The sequence below is a fragment of the Octopus sinensis genome, linkage group LG22 (assembly GCF_006345805.1).
Source record: "Octopus sinensis linkage group LG22, ASM634580v1, whole genome shotgun sequence".
Classification (NCBI taxonomy): Eukaryota; Metazoa; Mollusca; class Cephalopoda; order Octopoda; family Octopodidae; genus Octopus; species Octopus sinensis.
Window position 1 is genome coordinate 10,568,053 of NC_043018.1, and position 11,802 is coordinate 10,579,854.

Genomic DNA, 11,802 nt, shown 5'->3' on the forward strand with positions numbered 1-11,802 from the left:
AGGTATAAACCTAGACTTGTAATCTGTAGCTGTAGATTCCTCAATAGTATTTTTCCATGTATGTGTATGTGCAGTATTTGGAGTCAGTGCATGTGCAGATTTGCATGTTGCATTTTACGCATGTATTCTCATGCATATAGTTAGTTGCATGTCTAGACATGCTCTTATATACTGAAATGATAAACTTCTGGAAACTTTCTTACAAATTTTTGCAGTTCCAGTGATGGCTTGAATCCGTAGTCTTTGAACTAGCTTTCTCTTTTCTAGTTTTCAGAAGCCTAATTTCTCAAGATTGGTATTTAAGCAGTGTGTTATATATCCCAGTACCCCAATAATTACAGGTATAAACCTAGACTTGTAATCTGAATAGAGTAGTGTAGCTGTAGATTCCTCAATAGTTCAATGTAGATGTTTTCTTTTCCGCTGATCTTTAACTTTATGCTAACCTCTGCTGGGCAGGTAATTTCTACAATTGTACACAGTTTCTCTTCTCTTTCCCAAATTACAATGTCAGGTCTTTTCTTTCTGTATGTAAACATGAATGTATGTAAGTCATTATTCAGTTCAAAATTGTTTGCCAATAGAGAAAGAGCCAGTTTCTAACCTAGATCCAAGGCTCCTTCACTGGAATTTCGGCATCAACAACAGGGTAGTTTTGTATGTATGTATGTAACAAGAGAGGGTTAAAAGTCAAAGAACTGAGAGTAGACAGTTCTAGTCAGTGTCTTGTGGAGCTATCAACAATAGTAAAACAGAAGAAGGAAAGACTTCCGCCTCCCCACCCCACTCCATTTTCTCCCAAATTTGTTAATTTTTTTAATTTCTTTTGCCAAAAATCCCCATTTTTGGATACGGAGGTTCTGGAAAATTTCCAAAAATCGGCATTTGAAATTTTGCCCCCTTTCCCCCACCAACTTCTATTTTGACTTTTTCCTCCAACACTAACCCTAAAACCCTAACCCTAACCTTAAAACCCTAAGCCTAACCCTAACCCTTAAACCCTAACCCTAAGACCCTAACCCTAACCCTAAAACTTTAATGGATGTGATGTTAAGTGATTGTGATTTTGCCATCTCATACCTTGATGCCATTTTGATAAAAAGCGAGTCTTGGGTGCAACTCATTGAACACATATGTTCAAGAGAATAAGAGAATATGAGCTAAAACTGACAGAAGAAAAATGCAAATTTTTGATGGAAAATATCAAATAATTGACAAAGGTGGATGCAGACCAGACCCACCAAGGGCGACAGCAATACAAAATATGCCGCCCCCGATGAATATGACAATGCTACAAGCATTTCTAGGCTTGGCAAACTATTACCAAGTGTTTATCCCAAATATACATAAGGTAAAGGCACCACTTAATGAATCACTAAAAGAAAATGCCAAATGGGTTTGGACAGAGAAATGCCAGAAAGCATTTAACAAGTTAAAAGTTGTGTTAGCTTCAGACTTGTCTCTTATACATTTCAATCCAAAGTTAGAGATGATACTAGCTACAGATGCTAGTGAGTATGGGATAGGAGCTGTGCTCCTACACACGGATAATGATGGTAGGAGAAAGGCCATAGCTCACACATCAAGGACATTATTGCTGGGGGAAAAGGGCCATAGCCAGATTGAAAAAGAAGCATTGGCTATTATATTTGGCATGAAAATGTTCTACAGGTTCATCACAGCAGACGTTTTGGGGTGCAAATGGACCATAGACCTCCAGTAATGATAGACAGATCCAAGGAAGGAATTCCAACACATATGGCAAACAGACTGCAGCAATAGGGTACCATTCTATTGAACTATGATTATAGAAGGGAATATCTGCCTTCAAACCAGGGTTCTGCGGAATCTTAGGGTTCCGCCAGTACAGTCCAGGGGTTCCACAAGAAGTTACAAAACTGCTAAAATCGGCAGTAATTTTTAATTCTCCTGTGCAGATATGTGTGCATAAGACTATTAAATTATTGCACTGGGGTTCCTCGAGCCAGTGGAATGTTTCCTTGGGGTTCCGCTCCAGCAAAAATGTTGAAAAGCACTGGTCTAGGTTAATTCCAAGAAATAAAAACTGCTGGAGGAGACCATAATAGCAGCACTAAGAACTGAAGCAGAAGCAAAATGATGTGGAACATTATGCATGAATGACCAGTAACTTTGGAAGAAATAGAAAGAAATGTGAGAGATGACAAATTTATTAATGAGACGAAAAGAAATCTGTGGTCAACTAAAGGGATTAAAGAAGGGTCTGATGCAAAGAACCGCCAAGATGTGAGCATGTACTCGATATGTGATGGTGTACTAATGGACGCTCAGAAGGTGGTCATACCACAGACATTACAGAAGGGAATACTAAAAAAGTTTCAGGTGGGACACCCAGGTATCTCTGGAATGAAAGAGCTGATGCGAAGTTTCGTATACTGGCCAAGGAAGTTAAAAACCTGGTAAAAGACGGCAGAGAATGTGTGCTGGCAGTGAAACTACCTACTGCAAAATGTGAACCTTGGCCGGAAGGAAAAAAAACTATGATCCTGATTACATATCAATTTTGCAGGCCCAGCAAATGGATATTATTACTTAATAGTAGTGGACAGCTACACAAAATGGCCTGAGGTCGCAAGGTGTAAATGACCAACCTCGAGCTGTTTGCAAGATTTGGTGTACCGAATATAATTGTCTCTGATAATGGAACACAGTCTGTATCCTGTAAGTTTAAAAAATTCTGTGAGATGTTTACATTAGAACATAAAACTGAATCACCCTAGCACTGAAGTGAAGGGCCAAATGGTTCATGGACACTTTTAAGAGAGCTTTAAAGAAGCTAATAAGGAAGCCACGGATGAGATTACGATCCAACAATTCTTGAGGGTGTACAGGGTAACTTTGAACCCAAATGCGCCAGAAGGAAGTTCCCCAGCAGAATTAATATTTGCCAGAAAGGTGATAAACTATTACCAGTGAAGAAAAAATATGTGCTAATAAAGACATGCCAAAATTCTTTAGAATTGATGATAAGGTATATGTAAGAATGTACAAAAATGGTAAGCAATCCTGGGAAGAAGGAGAAATTATAACACACATAGGAAGAATGATGTATGGTGTAAGAAGTAGAATGGAAAGGAGACATAGAAATCAGCTTAAGGAAAGAGTCATAGAAAAGGGACCAACAAGAGTAGAAATACCGAAGGATTGACTATAGGACACTTTTCAGGTTCCAACACCATTACAAGAAGTCAAAACCACACGTACAAAGAAAAGGAAGAACACTAAATTCCTAAAAGTAGACTCTAAGAAGAAAAGATATTGAGTATATAAAAATAGAGGCATCAGCAAGGAATTCCATCATGTCTGGCAAGTGGATCACCAAACCATAATTCTTTGGATTTTGGTATATTTCCTGTAATCCAAAATTCTTTGGATTCTAGATTTCCTGTAATCCAAAATTCTTTGGATTGTATATTTCCTGTAAGATTACATGATAAAAATGTGTGCTGACAAAGCTCTTTCTCTAATTCTGTGGTTCTCAACCATTATTTTGCCCCTATGAACCCTTTTGATTTCTGTTTTACTCTACTGGAACCTTCATACCCATCCAATGTTCAAAAAAGAATCCTATTATATTCTCATAATTAAATATTAGGAACTGTATTCAAAAAATTGTTTAACTATTTTGTGTATTGTGGAAGTGTAGCTAATCCATTGCACATAAATTTTAACCGCAAAATCGTATATGGACCTCACAAGGGTCATGTGAGTCCCAGTTGAGAACCGTTGCTTTAACCTGTACTATCAACTCTGGTGCCCCCAAAATTCACTTTCGTCCCCACACACACTTCCTCTTATACACCAACACCTGTTTGCTATCACATCAAACAATACACCTGACCCCTATGCAAATAATATCATCTTTCCTTCTTCCTTAACCTTTGGCCCCACATACATGATCCATGTGTGATCTTGACACCTCAAGCCATGTTATTGAGAAACAGGGAACAAGTGAGAGTCAGCTATAAATTCAGCAAGTAGGTGTCCTTCGGGGTTCAGTGCCCAACCCCTTGCTGTTTATTACAGCCCTCTGGAAGACAGTGAGTTGGCAAAATCATTAGCCCACAGGGCAAAATCTTTAGCCCACAGGTCAAAATGCATGGTTGCATTTCCACCAGCTCTCTCCATTCTGAGCCCAAATGAGGCAAAGGGTCGACTTTACCTGTTCTACTTTCAGGGTTGATGAAATAAGTACCAACTGAACTCTGGAGTCAAAGCAATCAACTTCCCCTTCCCTTTAAAATTGCCAAATTTAGAAAGAATTATTGCTCTCCAGAAGAGTTTAAGACTGGCCGTGCATCGGAACTCTTGTAATGTTGGTCACCAAGTTCTTCCTGCAGTTGAATCTGTTCATTTGTATAAAATCAGATTTACTCTCAGAGAATTAATTAATTAATTAACAGCAGTATTTATTAGTGTTTATTTTAGGAGTAGACTCTCGAGATTAAATTAATATTAGAAACAGAAAGAGGAAATTCAAATGAAAATATAATTAAGTCTATAATTACAAATAATTATGGAGAAATCAAATATTTTACTTTTCAATTTTTCTTTCCTGTTCTGTAGTTTTGTTGACTTTTATCGTTTGTTTGTTTCAGTCATTGGTCTGCAACCATTCTGGAGCACCTCCTTGAAGTGTTTTGTCAAATTGGGCCCAGGACTTCTTTCCCTTTTTCTCAAGACTGCAGTCCAATGACTGAAACAAGTAAAAGATAAAAGATGTATTGCATAACATTTACGGTAATAGTTTTTTGCTAAAAATAGGTATTACAAACTATTAATATGATTAATAGGTAAATATGATTAGTAGGTGAATAAGGAGAATCCCTATGTTATTTTAGCAAACAAATATGTGTCTGAGTAAAATAAATGAGTTGACCGGTAATTCCAGAGAAGCGGGGGGTTATCTCCAGTTTTGTCCTGTTTTGTTTCCTGTTCACTTCCTATCTTTATGCCCAACCTTTCATTTATTGTAACAGTTTATTGCTAAAAATAGGTATTACAAGCTATTAATTCGATTAGTAGGTGAATAAGGAGTGTCTCTGTATTATTTTGACAAGCGAATATGTATCTGAGTAAAATGAATTAGACTAGCACTATGACCCGGCATATACAGCTGCATGCATGCGCACATACACACGAGTACTGTCCAAATCTCCGACCAATCACATACAGCTAGCTGGCATTCAATTGGCGTATCAAGTTTCAGGCATTTTGATTGGGTTTTGGATAGAAAATTCACAAAAAAGTAATTTCTATTGATTTTTTAATGGCTTTGCGGGGTAACTGGGGAAATGTAAAGATGTGCACGACCACCCTTGGACGGTTTTGAATGACCATAGAAAGTGCAAGCCCTCTAACTGAAAGATTGTGGATTTTTATAAAGGACACACACGCAGACATTTTGCCATTTATATATATACTAGCAGTATCGCCCGGCGTTGCTCGGGTTGTAAGGGAAATAACTATATAAGCATTTTTAGAGAGTTATAGCCAAAAAATAGCAAAAAAATGCATTAAAAATTGAAAAAAAATTAAGGTAAATTTTTTTTTTAAATCGTTGACACATCGTAGATATTTTTAGAGAGTTACTTCCCTTATATAAAAGCGAAAAAATGCATTAAAATGGAAAAATATGATGGTAAATTTTGTTTAAATCGTAGACTCATCGTAGACGTGCGCTAATACACAGAAGGGCTCGATATGAATCACGACTATAAGATACCCGCTTTTGGTTAAACTGCACCGCAAAATGTGGGAGTAGTTACGAATCTAAATCGTAGGAGACAGACACACAACTTCACTCTTATATAAAGATGCTTTTTTTTTTCAGTCATAGAGTTAGATTTATGAAGGTCTTCAGTAGAAAATCCTTCGAATTCTGACTCGCTGCTTGATATAATGAAATTCGTATCCATTTTTTGTCAGAATTACAAATTTTGAAAACACAATAGGAACAAATTTCGGAAAAAAATCTCCCATAATTCACGGAATTAAAATTACACTTCGATTTTTGTACAAAACTGTATTTGAAGTGTTTACGAAGTATAATACGTGTTTTCACGAATGTACTAAAGAGATTTACTCTGATATTCTCATTTAAATATGAATAGGTAAATTCGGGCGGTTGGTAACGAAAGGGTTAAACGGATGCATACATTTATTAATAACTATATATAAGTGTCGTCTGTTTATACATAAACACTGTTTCATACTGCAATTATATATACATATATCTATATATAATATTATATAATAAAATATATACAGAGTAAAATAAAACCAATTTACCTTTTCTGTATTGTTATAGCAATTCCACCGTCCGTGTGTCTTTGCAAATGTGTTGGAATGATAAGTGAGTTGTGTTTTGGCGTCTTTTTTACTAATAACAAACACACACGTGTTTGTATGTAGTTGTTTGAAACGTTTGTGTTTGCCACTCTCATATATGTATGTGTATGCGTGTGTGTGAGGAATGACACACACACACTCACGCACGCACACATGTACATCAATGCTTTCGGAGTGAAATGTTAAAATATTGAGTTTTCTCGAATTTTGTCTAATTGGTGGTAAAATTGAAAGAAATTTTTTATGGCATCACCCACTGGAAGTACTCTGAAAAATCATGGGTACACTGTAATTGAAGAAATTGTGTGAGGAGTAAATCGTTATGTATTATTTGTTTCTGTTTGCTGTTTTTTTTTTTTTTAGTAGTGGTTAAGGTACACTTCTCTCGTTTTATCGAATTAGTTTCACTTTAATCGCTGCAAACTTGCAAAGAGAAAGTCGTAGAAATGAGTGATAGCGTGAGTGAATGAGATCGCTCCCTTTTTGTGTGTGTGCGAGTGCTGTAGCCCACATTAAGAGAAGCATTTGACTCATACACCACAATGTGAGTTTTCTCTAATTTTGCTTAATTGGGGTTGAAATTTTAAAAACTGGACCTGGCATGACCCGATGCATTCTACTCTTAAAAATGCTAGGTAAATTGTAATTGAAGAAATCCTATATTGTAGATTTCTATAAGTGACAAAGGGAGGCAGATAAAATCTGCCTTTTATAATAAGAGATAGAGATAAACAGATAGATTTACAAATACATTGACAAATAGTAGCTGGTGTTGTCACATGTCCTAGCTTATCATGGCTGATTGTGAACATGTGGTACAGCCCTGCATCCCTAGGGGGCCCATTATAGATTTTTATTGAAATCCAATTCGCCTATAATTCAGTTGGATGTTAGGAACAAATAAACAACAAAATCAGATTGACCATGGAAAATTATTTCAATATAACCAAATTTGAAAATTTCGACATAATTTTAAAATCTCACAAAATTTGACAGCAACAGGGAAGACTCTACAAATGCAGAAAGGCAGACAGTTATAGGACATTACACATACACACACACACACACACACATTTACAAGCATACACACAAGTAATCACAAGTTTAAAATGGTGTATAGTAGACATGTATGTATGCATGTGTATATATACATATATATATATATGAAATGGTCAAAACTGAAATTCTTTTTTCCCCAAGATCTTAGACCCCCCTTGGAGTAAGCATGCTGTCCAGCAGAGCAAAGAAAATTCTTTTCTTCTTCTTCCCTCTCCCTTCCCCTCTTTTTCTTTAGCACTCATTCCAAATACAAAAGCACACACACACACACACACACACACGCACACACACACAACACACACACATGCTCTCTCTCTCTCTCACTTTCTCCTCATCCATCACCTTCTTGTACTGTCTTATATTCCTCCCCACCACTACAAATTCAATAACACTATAAAATGGTTAAAACTTTTCACACAGGAACTTAGTTTGATTTGAAAACCCCACTAGAATGGGAGAAGCGCTAATACATGATCTAAGTTATATGATATATAAAAAATGTAATATACAAATAAATATCTGTAAATATAAACCATCCGATTTTCTGAGTACCTCATTTCTTCTAATATAAAATACCTGTACATCATCTCCAAACCCTCAAATATATATATATATATATATATATATATAATATATATATTATGTATATATATATATGTATGTATATATAAAAGGTAGGATGTGTGTGTGTGTGTACGTGAATGTAATTTATGCACATCAACAAATTAGCATGCATGTCGCTCCAATTTTAGGAGGACAATTGTCATGACCCTAGCTGTATTTTCATCAAATTATTTTCCCCCGAGGCACCAGCGAATAGCGGTAAAAATAAATTTTCGACCATAACTTAACAATTTTCTCAGTGAAGTAATTCACCATTGCTTATACAAACATGAGTTAAGTCCCCTTCAAGCGACGGTGTAAAGGGAGGGAGGGAGAGGGAGAAAGAGAGAGAGATAACAGATTTTTAAAATTTCATCTTTTTACTGAGTGATTGACAGGCAAAAACAGACAGACAGGTGTTGTTATGTATGTATGTATGTGTGAATGGCTTCAGTCGCACACACGAACATGCATGTGTACAAAACACATGTATGCAATGTGTGTGTGTTGCCCGTATATATATATATATATATATATATATATATACACAATATAAAAGATATTCTCCGTTTCTCCACAACTAATTTCCAAATTAGCTGAATCCGTTGCTCTACTTATAGCGATATAAAGCTGGTCGTGCGTGAACATAGGAGAGAGTAGAGGTTACCAGACCAAAAGACCTACGTGTTGACTGTAGACACGCTCCTTCGCAAATGATCAGCTATTATTTTGTAAACAATGTTTCGAAACTGTTCATGTTTTCGAAAGGAGAGATCTGACTCTTTTCAACCATAACGTCTACCACTTTTGATGTATTTTGTTCAAACTTGATGCCAGCATTACTTAGGACTCATGGGACCTTTGAATGCTTTAAGTTCTCCAAAAACGTAAAAAAAAAAAACCAATCGATGAGTGGAAAAAATCAATAAACTGATTCCTTATGGGATTTCCCAATGAAATTGTCTGCAAAATTTGAGCCAAAAGTTTACCAATTTCAACGGATTTCACTCAAATTTGACGTCGATGTTACTTAGTTTGCTGTGAAATAAAGAGCTTGATTAGCTTAATAATCCTAACTTAATCCTGAGCAAAGCTGGGCTATACTGCTAGTATATATATAACATGTTCATCATCCTCAACATCATTTAACCTCCGCTTCCCATACTAGCATCTGGCAGAGTTTCTACAATCGCAGTTTCGATTCCCAGACTGGGCGTTGTGTGTGTTTATTGAGCGAAAACACCTAAAGCTCCACGAGGATCTGGCAGGAGGTGGTGGCGACCTCTGTTGTACTCTTTCGCTCCAACTTTCTCTCACTCTTTCTTCCTGTTTCTTGTCCCCGACTTCCTACACAACCACTGAGCCTGGATGCGCATTCATCCATCCGTCAATGCTCTCGGTGTCGGGGGTTGACCTGCTTTCTCTTCTGCGGGTCTTACGAATAGCAAAGGACCACGTTTCGGACTTCTCCCACTAATGGGACGAAGACCGCTTCACTCAACAAACAAACAAGCAGCAGAAGCAATTCCACATGGAAATTGCTCAGGAAATGCTGGACTGGGCAAACCATGGCCCAGACTTCATGAAGATTATCATCACTGGTGATAAGACACGGGTTTATGGTCTCTGCTCGATGCATTCGATCATCTTGCGTGAAAACGAAAATCAGATGAGCGTGCACTAAACGTCTCAATTCTAGGCGTAACAGCCAGGAACTGACTCGGGATCTTTTCGGTTTGAATGGCAGTTTTTTCTCGCGGTGTCATATGAAATTGTCACCCATAATTATGACCCTAGTATCGATCTATTGCATTTCAATCTGTTTTAGGGTTAGGGGTGGGGGGAAGGGTATCTTTTTTTCTTCACAAATGTAAATAAACCCAATCTGTTTCTTAAACGAGGGACATATTCATACGGCACAGAATGTTTTTTACCTCAATAGACGTCATTGATTGGTTGAAATTACAGAAATTGAAGAAAAAAAACAGCAAATATCTTACAAACCATAGAATTTTCTTAATAAAGCCAAGAGAAAAAGATGTTTTATAAACACATTCTAACAGTATACGAAGTTTTAAAGTGTTTAGTTACGTGGAAATTATTTTTAAAAACTGCCGTTCAAACCGAAGAGATCCTTAAAAAAAATAAAAAGGATGTATTGAGTAATGTAGTGCTAGATAGCCTAGGCCTAAAGTTATATTTCTCGGGGCTGGAATGCCCTTAACTTTAGGTATATTCCCCGCAGAACTTGGTTTGAATCTGAAAACGAAGGGTTTCGTTTTCCAAGGGAGACTACTCCTCAGAAATTAATAACTGTTACCTCCCTTAATATTTTAATTTATTTTTTTTAAACGTAAACCCAAAATTTCAAGGTCAGTGCGTTGGTCGATGCCCTGGAGTTCAGTCCTTGATTGGTACTTTATTTTTATCGACCCCAGAGAGATGAAAAGTAAGGTTCACCTCAGCAGAATTTGAGCTCAAAACGTAAACAAATATATCGCGTAAGCATTATTTTCAGATTCTTTATTTTATCAATCCTGAAAGTATTAAAAACAATGTTGGTCCCGGCACGATTCGATCCTCTGAATGTAGAGATCAGGTAGAAATGCCGCAAATCACTTTTCAGACGCTCTAACGCTTCTACCAGTTCGCCGCTTTAATAATGGGGTGGGGGTAAGTCGATATAGTCGACTACTTCGATCTCAGTGTATTGCTATTTATTTTATCGAATCCAAAAGAACAAAAGGCAAAGTCAACCTCTGCGGAATTTGAACTCAGAACGGTAAAGACGGACGAAATGCTGCTTAGCATTTTGTCCGGCGTGCTAACGATTCTGCCAGCTCGTCGCCTTGGTTACCACTTTAATAATAAACAGTTTGTGGTTTAGGCACGAAGCCAGCAATTTAGATGCAGTGGAGGCGTGGTAGTCGATACTATCACCCATTTATACTTGTTTTTATTGACTCCAAAAAGATGAAAGGCAAAAATTGACATCAGCCTTTCATCCTTTCGGAGTTCGTAAAATATAGTATCTTATCGTAAGCTTATGGTAAACAGAACTCGTCGAAAAAGAAGGGGGAAATTTTTTTTTTAAATGGGGGACTGTATACAGCCACAAATCAAAGGATCTTTTCAAGGATCTCTTCGGTTTGAACGGCAAATTTTTTAAATAATTTCCACGTAACTAAACACTTTTAAACTTCGTATACTGATAGAATGTGTTTATAAAACATCTTTTTCTCTTGGCTTTATTAAGAAAATTCTATAGTTTGTAAGATATTTGTTGTTTTTTCTTCAATTTCTGCAATTTCAACCAATCAATGACGTCTATTGAGGTAAAAAAAACATTCTGTGCCGTATGAATATGTCCCTCGTTTAAGAAACAGATTGTGAAGAAAAAAAAGATACCCTTCCCCCACTCCTAACCCTAAAACAGATTGAAATGCAATAAATCGATACTAGGGTCATAATTATGGGTGATAATTTTATATGACACCGCTAGAAAAAACTGCCGTTCAAACCGAAAAGATCCCTTTTCAATTCTTCTAATGTTGTTCCAGTTGATTCCAATTTTGATGTAGACTTGTTTACGAATTATGAAAATATCGATCCAAATGAAAAAATTTAATAGTTTTTAAAGTCTGCAAATTTTGGGTAATTTTAGCCAATCGAAAGCCACAGACATATCGGTGCCTGTTTCCATAGTAACAAGCAAAGTTATAGTCTGCTTCACCGGTGGGTTTTTTCTTT

The 11,802-nt window shown here is 36.6% G+C and overlaps 1 long non-coding RNA gene across 1 annotated transcript in view; it reads right to left on the minus strand.

Moving 5' to 3' along the window:
- The window catches only part of LOC118767552, a 15,491-nt gene extending 8,027 nt beyond the window's left edge, over positions 1 to 7,464 (minus strand). The window contains exon 1 of the long non-coding RNA XR_005003472.1: positions 7,441 to 7,464. This is a non-coding gene — a long non-coding RNA (uncharacterized LOC118767552). The remainder of the gene's footprint in view (positions 1 to 7,440) is intronic.
- Between the last annotated feature and the right edge of the window lie 4,338 nt (positions 7,465 to 11,802).